The sequence below is a fragment of the Malaclemys terrapin genome, chromosome 1 (assembly GCF_027887155.1).
Source record: "Malaclemys terrapin pileata isolate rMalTer1 chromosome 1, rMalTer1.hap1, whole genome shotgun sequence".
Classification (NCBI taxonomy): domain Eukaryota; kingdom Metazoa; phylum Chordata; order Testudines; family Emydidae; genus Malaclemys; species Malaclemys terrapin.
The window spans coordinates 51474593-51489293 of record NC_071505.1 but is presented as its reverse complement, the minus strand read 5'-3'; the positions used below and the strand labels follow the sequence as shown (position 1 = coordinate 51489293).

Genomic DNA, 14701 nt, shown 5'->3' with positions numbered 1-14701 from the left:
AGTTTTGGAGTCACCTGGGCAAGTCACATGCCCCTGCATGACTCAGTCTTTGCAGGCCGACGCCATTGTCCACATGGCATCTTGCATGTCTCCAGGAAGACTTCTCATGTGGATTGGAGCATTCCAAGATGCATTGTTCCCTAAGTGTCTCCTGATCAGGTACTTAACCTGGCAAATTCCTTCCTAAAGAAGCTGACCAAATGCCTCACAAAGCTTACTTAGAAATCAGGCAAGCATACAGCCCATATTCTTAACCTCGAGTAGAAAATGATATATATGTACAAATAGGATGAATAGATATAGTAGACCATAACCCTTACGGAGATATGTTACATGGCACAGGCAGCACAAAACATATTCCAGTTATGTCATACATACATTTATAAGCACCCCCTCCCCATAAAGCCTTATGGGGTACACTGTCACAGTGATACAGAAGTATAATCCTTTACACAGACTTAAATTGGAAGTTTGTTGGAGCAAGAACTTGACTTCCTTCATTTCTGTGTAACACCAAGTACACTAGCATCCGAAGAAGTGGGCTGTAGTCCACGAAAGCTTATGCTCTAATAAATTTGTTAGTCTCTAAGGTGCCACAAGTACTCCTGTTCTTCTACTAACATATAATAATCTGTATTGTTTAACAGAAATACAAAATTAGTGGATGAAGGGAATGTGGTACATGTAGAATTTTAGTAAAACATTTAATACACTATTTCTCAAACTTAAATTGGCTTGAATATAAATTATCTCATACTGATTGCGAATTGGCTGAAGAATTATAAACAAAGGGTACTACCAAATGGCAACATGTCACGATCAGGAATGTGTCTAGCGGGGCTGTGCAGGAACTAGTAGGCCAACTGGGGTATCCATTAACTTCAACGAAGCTACTCTGATTTATATCGGCTGAGAACTGGCCCAGTGTCTTTATTCATTTTAAAGAATCCCAAAAGTGTGCTCACCGCTTGCAAAAGATGGAAGATGACACAGTCCCTGCCCCAAGGACATACAATCAAAATTATACATCAGTAATGTAGTTCAAACATAATATTGAACATACATCACATCCATAAAGTATATGCAATAAATAGGTCCTGGAGAAGATGAAATCTTCATCCGTCTGATTTTTTTTTCTTTGTTTTTCCCTCAAATGCCTGGAGGGTTAATATTGAAAGGCCAAGCAGAAGACACATTCTTTCAGTAGGTATTTGAATGTGCAGAGGGAAAATGTTTGACAAATAAGGATTGAAAAGGAGTTCCAAAGCATGGAAAAGAGCATAACAATGTAAGTGAGAGAACAGAAGAAACTGGACTGTCAGGCAGGAGGGAAATAGCAGGAAATTAAAGCAGAGACAGAGGCAGGGAGTTTTGTGAAGAGCCTTGAAGGGGAAGATAAGGAATTTGGTCTCAGTTTGGAAGGCCAGCAAAACGATATGGACAACGGGAGAAGAATATGCTCCTGTATTAGACTCCCACCTCTATAAGTTATTATTTTCCAGTATTTGTCAAACATCAACTGTGTGTTCTTCTTGGTAACAGACAAGAGAAGATACTGTTCCTGCCTCGTGACGCTTACAATCTAAATAGAGCATTAATGATCTCAAAGAGTAAACTGTCATTCATTAATTTGCAGATGTGTTAGCTGGAACTTGTTGCGAACAACAGTATGCACAAATGGACAGTACGAAGGGACTCTGAGCTAGGAATGTGGGCAGAATATTCTAACAAAATATGATTCCAATTTGTGAAAATATAACATACTGCATCTGGGGAAAATGTTATGAATTTTATGGAAGGGAGAACCCAGAAATGTGTAATGTGGAAAAAAATCAATAAGTGATAGTTGGTAGCAAATTGGACTAGGATTTTCCATGTGACATAGCAGCAAAATATGCCAGTGCAATTTTAGACTGTATATATAGACCCCATGCAGTCCCAGGCAGGGATGGCCCTATCCATAAGGCTTTGAAGGCTAGAAAATTGCATTCAGCCATGGGTACCTCTTTAATAAAAAGACACTGACAGAGCGAATGTATAGAAGAACATCAAACATGATTAGATGACTAGAGGATTTGACTTATTGTTAAATATTCAAATACCACTGTAACTATTCCCAACAATGTGCAACTCATAAAATAAGCCATGGTTTTTGTATTGAAGTTCTTACATTGTAATGAGTGTAATCATAATCCTTACAAGGAAAGACGACAAACTGAAAATGTATAGGTCGATCAAGTAACTATTAAGAGGGAATTTCACAGCTGTCTACAAATATTTGAAGGATACAAATCCCAAGGCTGGAGAGGAGTTATATAGTGTCAAACATGAGATAAAATTAAAGGAGAAATTCAGGATTAACATCAGAATGAGCTTTCTACAAGTGAGATCCTTTAGGTAATGCAAAAGACTCAGAAAAGTAGAAGATCCATCTCCTTGGATATTTTAGAGTCGACAAAATGGAAATAAACTAAACTGTAAGGAAAAATCCTGCAGTGGCGGGTGATAGATTACAGGACCTAATAGAGCTGTGCACAATATTTCATTCAAAAACAAAATGAATTGAAATTTGCCTTAGTTTGAGTTAACTGTGTGTGCAAACTTTAAACGATTCTTTTAAAATTTTTGGCAAATGATCTGGAAGTTGTTCATAGACAGGACAACCTATTGATCCTCTCTTTCTCCCAAACCAGCCTCCTTCTGTATCAGAGGTGGTTGGGAATCTTTTGTTGAAAAATATTGATTCATCAAAAATGAAAAGCTTTTCACTGGAACTTAGCAGTTTCATTGACATTTTCGTCAAAAAAGGTGTCTCAGGTCTGGTATGGAATTTCAGGTGTAAAAAAAAACAAAACAAAACAAAAAAAAGAGGGAGATTCCAGAACAGCCAATAGCCCCGTGATTAGAACACACAGTGGAAAAGTGGGAAACCCAGATTGAAGTCTCCACAGTGCCTGATTCAGATCAGAGTTGAACCTGAGTCTCTCACTTCCCAGGTGAGTGCCCTAATGATTGGGTATTGACTATTCTGGGGGGGGAGGGGGTTTCATAAAACAATGTACATATATTATTTATTACTAACGCATAGTTCTTTCTACCCTTGCAAAAGAAAACAAAAGCAAAAATGCCTAGAAAGTCCAGATGTCAGTACAATAGTCACCGTTTTACTGGAATTTTAGTTCTTTTACATTTCACTAGATGATAGTATCTTTGTAGAGGCGAGCCTGTAATATTTCTATCAAGCTACGTTGTCTTACATTTTGATTCTGCTAAGAAACTTTGCTTTCTATTTACAGCAATAAGCTGACTGTCAATAGGAAACAGTTTTGTGTGTATGCAAATATGCTAAATTCCACTGTAGTAGATTGTATGGAAACTGAAGCAGTGGCAACATAAACCTTTTCTATTGAACAATGCTAACAAACAAGCCCACAGAGAAGGAGTGTGTGGTCTTCCCTACTGTAAAAGACTGGAGAGTATTAAATTTCTGCATTAAGATTCAATTTGTCAAGATGCTAAGTGCACACTCTTAAACCTTTATCTTGGTTGAGAGTGAACATGAATCACACACACACTTCAAACATTACTGAGAACATATTACTGAGCACTAAGCTCTGCCATGACAAATAACATTTATCTGACAAAAAGTAACAAAAGTGACAAGGGTTTTATACATTAATGGCACAATAATTTTGAAAAAATATTAATATTTATGGAGTGTCAAAGGTGTATACAGGTTTTATCAGACACATGAAACATGTGGTCCCTGCCCTGAAGATATTACAGTCTAATTCAGACAGGAAAATACAGTAATTGGGAAAGCAATTCAGACAGCAGTTGGCAAAAGGAAAATCACTGATGCAAAGATCAGCATTGGAGGGCAAAACAAAAGTTGTGAGTTTTCTTGAGGTACTGGGTGGAAGAAAGGGAGGTTATTCAGAAAATAGCTACAAACAATATCTGAAGGTCAGTCTCAGCAGCATTTTATAAAAACTTCTACCTGCCAAAAATAAGATTAAAGGGATTATACTAATGTGTTGGTAAAGGAGACCTGGCAAAAGAAAATGCCTTTGGATTTTGTTAGTGATACCATTAACAGAGTGCCTAATACTGCAATTGTTCCAGTAGAAAGCAGCAGGATGAGACCCAGAAATATTAAGATTTGGTGGTAATCTCTATTCTTTCTGCTGTGCACGTGCTTTCTCTAACAGAAGTAATGTGAGAAAATACATTAAAATATTTATCTACTTCAGCTTCCTGGGGGGGAAAAAAAAGTCCAGATGCTCAGAAAACTTCAAATAAAAAAAGTTAAAGCCTGGAATTTCATAAACGAGGACCTAAAGTTGGACTTTTAAGGTACCTAACTATGAATTTATTAAGATGCCTGATTTTTCTTAGTGCTAACCACTCAGCATCTCTTAATGAAGTCAATAGAAAGCGCTGGATGCTCAACAGTTTTGAAAATCAGGCCATTTTTAGGTTCTCTAACTATGGATTTAAGAGCCTAACTGTAGACCGCGCCGATTATGAAAATCCTAGTCTATATATTTTCTTTGAAGAGTCAGCTTTAGCTTGACTGAAGCTTTGGGTAAACATTCCTGTCAGTCCTGACATTATCAAACTCCTCTGTCCATCCCTCCTACCAAAAAATAGTAGGAATTCATTTCAGATGGACTATTGGCTGGGACATTGTCACGGGACAACCTATTGGCCCAGTAGGGACTTTAACGTGCATAATAAGGACTCTAGCAAATAGGCAGCTTGCCCACTAAAGAAAGTTGTGGAGTTAACTTGTTTTTTAAACTTAATGTGAGTTTATTGTTCAGGAAAGGTGACATCCTTTGAGAGACAACTCCACAGAATAGATACTGTACAGGTATTAATAATACAAGCTTGCACATGCCAATCCTCTAGCACACCTCAATCAAGCTTAGAGAGACCACCACAGCTAGGGGTGAAAAGTAAGTTCAATTTTCATACTCATTCAGTTCTCAACTTCCCTGATGAGACTGCCAAGAGTGCCAATTAGTGCCAGTATAGTGGTGTTTTTTGTGATCTTGGCATGTACTCTAGAAACCAGGTTGAGAGTGGAGAGGTATTTTACAGAAGAGAATGTCTCCGGCATGAAGTATGAGTTTAATACAGTCTTTGGCCCTGTAGCATTTTCTGCCTGTGAAAGACTGTTTTACAAATGGGAAAAGTGCTGAAAAATATGCCATCCATTTCAAATATTAATGTATTTTTCCCAGGAGGTGTTCTTTTCCTGATGTTCTTATTGTCTTAGCCATGGTCATTTTCAATATACTTTCTCTCAATTAAACTATTTCTAATTTGTAAATCTGTTTATGTGCTATTACTGAGAACAATGTCTCATGGCAGATCCAACTGCCTACTCATACACACTACAACTATGATTGAACTCAACTGGGATTTTTAGAAGCATTTTAAATACCTTTAAGTATAGAATTCACCGTATAAAAGCAAATTATTTTCTGTTCCATCTATATAAACAGAAATCTATAGTCCCTTTTCCTGTGAACTAACAATGGCTGCTGTGTCTGAGAGATGAAATGCCTTTCCAAAGGCTATCACGTGAGACAGCCCTTTCAAATGCATCTAGACTTCCTCAGATGCTGAAAGAAAAGGAACCATGAATATCCACAGTTTACTTTAAAGCAAGAGATTTTGGATAAATCAGACTTCAAATAAGATTAGATTGCATGAAGGATACATTTGTAATTTATACCAGCCTTTACCATAATGGATAGGATTTGGGTTTGAATATTTACAGATGAAAATTCAATACCAAGTTGCACGTAATTTATATTCAATTATTTAATGACACACAAGTTTTGGAACTAATAAAAACTCTCAAGCCTGAAAGATTGTCTAACAGTATTATAATCTTGGCACAGGCATTACGGAAGAGAGCCATAAGGACGTCTTCTGAAAGCTGCCCTTGCAAGTCAGAGGGGGCAGGTTGGGGCCAGAGCTAAGAATGGGAGATGTGTGTCAGGGAAAGGGACACAGCACAGAGGAGATTCTGAGCAGCACTGCATCCTATAAGGCAGCCTTAGGAGGCTGCTGTAACAGACAGGCTCCTCAAGACTGTCTAAATCACACAGGGGCCTTTCCAATTGCCATAGCAGCGCCAGATTGCAAAGGTCCAAAAGTGCCTTAAAATCACTCCTCCCCATGATCTGCAACTTCTCTGCTGTATCTCCTGGAGTCTCAGCCAAGTCTTTAAGGAAAGATTAGGGTGAAATCCTGGCCTCCATGAAGTTAATGGTGAAACTCCTATGGACTACAACAGGGACAGCTAATGAAACTACTTCAAATACTTCAGACAACCAGAAGTCTCCCTTCCCTCCACCCTGATTCTACACTACCCTGAAAAAGTTAATTTTGAACTTTGTTTACACTTTTAATATTTGAACTTATTTCAAACGTTTTCTAGAGCAATAGAAATGAACCTTTGTAGCAAACAAACAGATTCCTCTTACATCTCCTTTATGGAGTTTGGTAGCTCCCAAAGAGTTTGTTCAATGTCACTAGTACATTACGGTCATCATCATCACTCCCATAACCGCACTGGTCATTGGGGCACCATCACTGATGAGCAATCAACCAATTGTCTCCACCCCTGACGATTGTGTGTCAGTGCTTGAGTCTCTGTGAAGTCCATTCCTGTCCACTCTTTTATGTTGTCAATCCTTTATGTGGTCAATCTCTTCTTCTGTCTACTTCTTCTCTTCCCCTATACTGTCCCTTGGAGGATGATCTTGGATAGGCCAGATGATCTTGTTACATGGCCATACCACTTCAGCTTGTGCTTCTTCACAGTCATCAGGAGGTCTTCATATGACCCAGTGCATTTGGTGATGATGTTGTGGACCTCTTCACTAGAGATGTGGTTGAAGTAGGAGATGCCCAGGGTTTTACGGAAGCATCTCATCTCTACTGCCTGTAGGGCTCATGTCTCGCACGCGCACAGAAAAATGGAGATGACCAATGCATGCAGCAGTTTCAGTTTGGATTCCAGGGAGATGTTCTTATTCCTCCAAATTGGCTTTACCTTTGCCACTGCTGACATTGTTTGTGCAGTTCTTGCCCAAATTTCTGCCTTGGATCCTTCATCAGTGATGATTGCCCCCAAACACTTGAACTGTTTCACTGTCTCCAGCTTTTGTCCCCTTTCAGTGATGTGTGAGCTGATACCATTACGTCTGTTTGTCATCAGCTTGGTTTTCTCTGCATTGATTTCCATGCCATATTTTGCGGAGGTTTCATCCTATCAATTCACAAGGTTGGCAAGTTCATCTTCGCTGCCTGCCAGGTCATCAATGTAATCAGCAAGCCAAAGATTTGAGATTGTTCGCCCCCCAGTGCTGACTGTGCATATGTGGTCTTCTAGGGCATCAGTCATTATGCGCTTCAAGTAGATGTTGAACAGTGTGGGCGAAAGAAGGCAGCCTTGCTGGACTCCAACAGTCAGATTTCGCACCACTGTTGGAGTCTGGCAAGTACATTACAGTAGTTATTTGTAAATCCTCTTAATAGCAAAGCTGATGATACTCTAATTAGCAAACATTTCTGAATTTTCAAAATGATGAGCATGTAATTGCTTGAAAAATACGAGTCTTCTCTCTTCTGTTCCAATCTTAATGTCAAAAGACTTCATGGAAATGAAGATTCAGGGTAAGACATAAAAAGTAAAACTGTCATTATTGCTATGTAATATTGTTATTCTGTGAACCATTTAAATTAGTCCCCAGAAAGCTGGCACTGTTCCATTTTAAAGGCATAATTCAAGTTTTTATTTCAGAAACTATAAGAAGCAACTCTATATTTTTTCAATGAAAATTTGATCGTTTTAGTTCCCTATGTCTCATTTTAAAATACATGCATTCAAATGTAGATTGAGACCTTCTCTTGAGGGCTAAGTAGAAAGCCTTGTAAAGTGAAATTCTGAAAGAAGAGTAAACTTTTTGATATTATTTCCAGGATTAATTTATCTTTCCTGGTTAGCTTTGGATCTTCAATTACCTCAACTTGCAGACAACACTCATTTCTCTTGGATTAAATAGTTTTCTTTAAAAAAAAAAAAGATTCCCCATTATGACACATAAAACATACATGGATAATAATGAAAAACTTTGTCAACTGAATTTGATACCTTTGGACACAATTTCACCCTAAATAGAATCATGCTATGGTTAATTTTGCATGACTGCTATTTCTCACTGAGGCAAGAGATTTTCTAGAACACAAGATGGCACTAAGCAAAGAAGAAACCATCACATAGTATAGGAGACTAGCGAATAATAGTTGCATTAGCATTTAAATGCTACAAAACAGTTGCTAAACGAAACTCAGTGCAATTACATACAAATTTAACCTCCAGTGCTGATGTCTACTCAGACTGATGACTCAACTTTGGGCTCAGATATCAGCCACTGATGTGGAAGGATTTGTTCAAAAACTTTTCAGCTGATGAGCTGTTTTTACTAGCTCTTTGCTATACACAATAGAGTCCTAGCATAATTAGTTTCAGGAGAGGAATCATCTGCTATAAATGGTTTTGGGGGCCACACATGTGCTGTGGAAATGAGATGTGATAATTTGTCTTCTGTGATCTTACATGCCTTTGACAATAGGGATGGGAAATGTGATTAATGTGCACAGCACAGGTGAAGCTAGTAGTTTGTAAACAATAATAGCTTTGCATGTCGCTGTGCTTGTCTTCAGTATAATTTGTCATTCAGTTTATAATAAAAATCAGTAAAAGTTTATAAGTTGTTAAATAAGTTGATAGGTAGGTTAAAATTAGTAAAATATAGTTAATTAATGTATCAGTATTGCATATGAATTTGTGTTGGTTGGGGATGGTTACAGCACACGTGAAGTTGCTAGGCAATAAGTAATGGTTGCATTACGTTTGCTTGTGCTTGTCTTCAGTATAACTTGCCATTTGTATTAATCCTCACTCTGTGCTGGTCTTTAATTCTGTTTTTCTTATTCTGTCTTTGTTGCCTTTATAGTCGTAAGTCATTAAAAACCTTTCTTGAGGAACAAATAGTTGTTTAGTTTCTCTTTTGCGGACACTACTAAACCTCATTACATTTGTGTTGGGTGGTGGGAAGTAGTGATCACCCAGAGCCCCATTAGGACTCTGACGTGTGCCTCCTCCTTCCATTAATCTCCACAGGAAAATCCAGAGAAGTTGAAATTTGCAGAAGCTAAAGTATTGAGATTTTTATTTTTCCTCTCATTTTCCCTTTCTAAACTGTAAACTGCCATCAGATTCTCAACCTTCTCTGCAAACTGACAAGATACTTTATTATAATTTGACATATGCAGACCTCGTAATACTCAATATCTCAGTTTAACAGCTGCAGGTTCTTTACTCTTTATCATCTGTACAACATAACTTGATTGTTTTCTCAGTTTATCAAATAGTAGAGAAGAAAGGGAAACACTGGGTGTCAGGATAGATTTTTCTATTATTTTCAGAAACTTTCATCTTGATTGTACATTCTTAATTCTTTTGAGTTTTCAAAACTTTCAAAACTAGGTGAGCAAAGTGGTTCTGTGCTGCTGTTTTATAAACATTATTTATAAACATTGTTAAATTTCTCAGGCGAATTAGGAAGGTGAGCCCTCAGTAGACATGGGGTGATGCAACTAGGAGAAGAGCTTGTAACAGTGGGCAAAATGTGTGTGGTATGCAATGTGTGTGTCAGGCTGGAAGGAATAATGCACTGTTCTTCAGAGCAATTGTTTTGAAGAACAAAACCCTAATAAATTGATACATAACAACATGCTCATGTCATTCAGATGGTGTTAATGTTCCCTAAGAATTTGCAGAGCCTTTGAGAATGGGAACTGTTTGGGTGATAGACTTCAATTGACACTATTTTTTTCCTTTTTTGTTATGTGAAATGTGATATTTCTGTGACTTTGAAAACTTTGTTCATATCTAGTAACCCACAGCAATGGGCTGAAGAGTGGAGATTTCACACACACAGTCAGCCGAAGAGTGAGAAATTGAAATGACATGGCTCCATTGCTACTTTGTTGTTGAGGAAACCCAAGTAGCTTTTCAGTTTGTGATCCTATCAAATTAATTTTTGTATAATGTACCAGGGCAAAACTCTCAAAACCTTCAAACAAATAGAATTTCTGTTATGTTGTATTTTTTAAGATGCAAGTCTTCTTTTATGTAGGTGCACCTTGTAACAGTGTAGTGAAATAAGGATTGCCATGAATACCCAAATATAAATGCATATATTAAATGATCAAGTGATTTTTTTTCATCTCTCTTATTTCTTTAAAGAGGCAGCTTAAAGATGAAGCAATCTATTCTGCATTTCTTTATCACTTAAGAAATAAGAATTCCATCTAGGTTACTAATGCAAATGCAATACATTACTGCAGCAGAATGGTTGCCTCGGTTATTTACTATATTGATATAGTACCTCTTTAACTGAAAGTTATTTTGTTAAATGTACTTCCTGCTAATGTACCTTATTATTATACCAGATAGTTCTGCATCTCATAGGTATTGTGACAGTGGTTTAAGAGGAAGGTGGAAGAAAGCCCACAATGGACTACTAGGCACTATCCTGTAAATAAGGGAAAATTCTTTCTAACCTATATAGGTCAGTGATTAGCTAATATCATGAACCATGATGATTTTATTCCTCCTAAAAATTGTTTTATCCTTTCTAATGTACCAGTAATTGTGGATGTTCTCATTATCCATCTAAAATATCTACTCTGTTTTTGAATCCTACTAAACTTCTGGCCTCAATCTCTAAATACAATGGATATTTTGAAAGTCAATGTAAAACTGAAAAATGGCAATCACAGAACATACACTTTTTTGCAAAAAATCTCAACAGCAATAAATGAATTTAGGGAAAACAGACATCTTCTCAATAATTACTCCACCAATTAAGTATAATTTAATTTTTCTGCACTTGTTTGATTAAGTAACTTTTACGGATCTACTGAGATAATCCAAGTAGAATGGACAGTAGTCAGCAAAGAACAATGAAACCATGTAACAGTTCACCACTGCCTATATGTATTTAGCAACTGGCAGCTTTTATCCGTCACTGTCCAGTATGAACATAGTGATCCTCACAGTATAATTGATCGCCATCTAGAAGCTGATGTTGACATTTGTGCCTATATTCCAAATGTGCATAGCAATTCTGGTGCATTTCAGTTTGAAAGTGGCACCTGTGCAAGGATATAAATTCTGGCTTTAAGCTGTATGTGGAGATCTAGGTTTGGAATTGAATGGGTATTGGGAAACACGACTGTATCAGAGTAAGTACATGGATGTGTGTGAAAGGAATGAGAGTAGTGCTAAGAGAGCGAAGACGAGTACAGTTAGAAATCTACATGAACTAAAGGAGGTATTGGGTCAAGGGCAAGCCTGGACTGAAAGATCATTAGTGGATAGAAAGGTAAGTTAGTGGCAGTGAGAGAAGCACAGCTCTGCTACATTTATTTTTTTAAAAGAACAGTGCTCTGATTTCTTATCTCTGCATTATTTCCTTCAACAAAGAGGTTGTATTGTTTTCAGGTCAGCTGAAAGTGTCCTCGTACCTTCAGGTCCTAGAATCCTTTGTACAAGTTACCAGGCTGCCCTGTATTAGCCATCACAAAACGCCTTAGAGTATAATGGAACTAAAGGACCAGGCTTCACATTACTTAGATGTAAAGAGCAAAGTCCCTTTAGAAGACACATTTAACTGATCTGAATGTAAGCAACAAAGTTCTTAATACAATATACGAAGACAAAAAAAAAGGGTATGTGAAATTGAAAGATACAGGGAAAGAAAGCAGGAAAAGTTTTATTCTTTGGCACTAAAACTGTTCCACAAAGATGCCTGTCAGTGAGATTTTAAGTTAGCTATCACAGAAATGCAAGCCATACAGGTCAAACTTTCCAAGCAACAGTTTTAGGAAATTTTGTAGACAGTTACTTTTTCTGATTCCACTCTTCTTTCAGTGTACTACACCTTGTTTTTATCTTATGCTTCCTGTCTTATATTAGATATAGCATGTACATGACCAAAAATCAATGTTAGATACTAGTTTCAAATCTGCTATAGAGCAGACCAGCAGTCTATCACTTTGGCACCTAAATTATACAAATCCCAATCTCAGAAAAATGCAGTTATCTGAAGTTTTAAGCTATATAACTAACCCTTCGTATTAAAACAAAATATATCAATCTTCCCTGGCACAACACAAAACTGAATGCTCTAAACTGCTAGCATTGTATTTGATGAGCTTTCAGTCCTACTTCAAAAATTTCAACTAGCTTAACTACAGTGGAACCTGAGTGTGCTAGCAACATTGTGGAAACCCATAGCTCTTCAACCTTTTGACTTGGCTATATGCCAATCAAAAAGCTATATTCTACAAAGAACATGTCTGGAATCCATACACTGAAGTGTTTAATAAATTTCAAAAAGGTGCAATATGGCAGAAGTACCACTTAGCATACTCTACTCCAAAGGGTGGAAAGCAATGATTATAGGGATCATTTACTCTACTATTAAGAAATGTAATGGAGTGTCTCCTTAAGGAAATACTAGATAAATCACTTTTACCTTTATATGAATTTGAAGGATCCCTTTTTTTGTTTTGATTGCAATGAACAAACCTATTTTCACTATTAGTATAACTGAGCATGCCACTTCCACCAATTTATATTATCTGTCATGACAGCTGATAGCAAAATGTCTTTTTTTCCCATTCCAATTACTAGTCTAGCAGCAGTACTGGCCCTAGAATATTTGTAGTAGCCTCCGCAGGGATTCTATCCCAGTAGGTTGAGGAATATTAAACCTTAAAATCACATAATATTAAACCTTAAAATCACATAAAATCACATATTAAACCTTAAAATCACAATGATTTTATATCATCTTGGTTCTCCCCTTCCCCCCATTTCAATCTGATGGGACTTCAGCAGCTGATATCTCACATACCCACAAGGATAATCAGCTCCTGCTTCATAACATGTGTAAGGAGGATCTCCTGCTTCCAGAGGGTATAAAGCTACAGCTCTCATACATAGTTCTGCTACTAGTGGTTTGCAAGACGGTGCTCACTAAAATCACATTGGAACTGAAGTGGATGAAGGAAGAAAGAAAGTTAGTAATTAGAGCAATGCAATTTTATATTTCAAAATACTGCAATGTGCCAAGCTCAGAAATAAATGCTATATACCTGTGGTTATCAAACAGTTGTAGAGAGTATATGTTAGTGATCTGTAGAGAGGTTCTCTTCTAGGAGTCCAAAAGCTAAATTGCATTAAAAGGCAGCTAAACATACATTAAATACTTCCATGTAAGGAAATGCTGTTGTCACAGAGTGGTATGTGACCATAAATGGGAGGGGAGGAGAACGCTTCTAAAATGTGGTCCACAATATGAACAAGTTTAATCCCACAAGAACCTCGATAAAATAAGATTCCTAGTTTTGTGATTGAACACAGCACTCATTGGTAGCCCTCAAGGGTCACAATATGTCAGAGTTTAAAACCTCTTGCTGTTCCCCTGATCGGACAATGAGAATTTTTGGCACTGGTCCATGACTGAATGAGATGATCCCCTCACTGAAAATTAAATTTCTTTGAAATCTCTGACAAAGATTAATTTAAGCACTGAAAGTCCTGAGGCCAAATGAACAAAAATAACTATAAACAATGTTAGCAACACAAGGTGAGTGAGGTAATGTCTTTTATTGGACCAAACTTGGTTAGTGAAAGAAACAAGCTTTCAAGCACACTCAGAGCTCTTCTTCAAGACTGGGAAAGATATTCAGAGTGTAACAGCTAAATACAAGGTGGAACATATTGTTTAGCATAAGGAGTTAGCACATGTCGCAACAGATCATTCAAGGTGAAGTGGACAGCTAATACCTCTACAGCTGTAGGACAAAGGAGAGTTAATAGGTTACAGATTGTTGTGATGAGCCATAAAACCAGTGTCTTTATTAAGTCCATAATGTTCAGTGCCTAACAAAGTTATGACTAATTCCCAGACTCGTCTTTTGAAGGTATTGTGCAGGTTTCCTTTGAAGATGAGGATTAAGAGGTCAGATTTGGAGTGATCTCTTTGTGAAAAGTGTTCACCCACAGGATATAGGGTGCTTTTGTCTTTTTTCATTTTCCTGTGCGAATTCATTCCAGAGCATAGCGATTGTCTCATTTCAAACGCTGGTGGAGAGCTGCATGGCCAGAGAGTGGTGGCTGCTGGCCAGGAGCCCAGCCCTGAAGGCAGCGCCACCGCCAGCAGCACAGAAGTAAGGATGGCATGGTATGGTAACGGGACCCCTGGGATCCCAGTCCCACTGCAGGACTCTACCCCTACCTTTTTTTTCCCCCTGTCCACCCCATTTTTCTGCACATCCTCTCCCCACCGGCTTTGCACCCTGGGTGGCTGCCCCGCTCACCCCACCTTGGTTATATCTCTGGTAAAATATTTGGTTGTAAACATCTAAATACAAATATGTACAGTAAGCTACTCTTTCAAATAAACTTGTTATGACTGAATGTGTTGTTAATTACAATAACTGCCACACATTCAAAGTCATAACAAGTTTAAAATTTAAAATTATATCATTGCTTGAGCCCTGGCACCTCTTTCATCACCAATTAAGCACTGGCTGTGAC

The 14701-nt window shown here is 37.7% G+C and overlaps 1 protein-coding gene across 7 annotated transcripts in view; it reads right to left on the bottom strand.

Moving 5' to 3' along the window:
* The window catches only part of IMMP2L (inner mitochondrial membrane peptidase subunit 2), an 858170-nt gene that overhangs the window by 120690 nt on the left and 722779 nt on the right, over positions 1–14701 (bottom strand). The gene's annotated exons all lie outside the window — the stretch shown is intronic.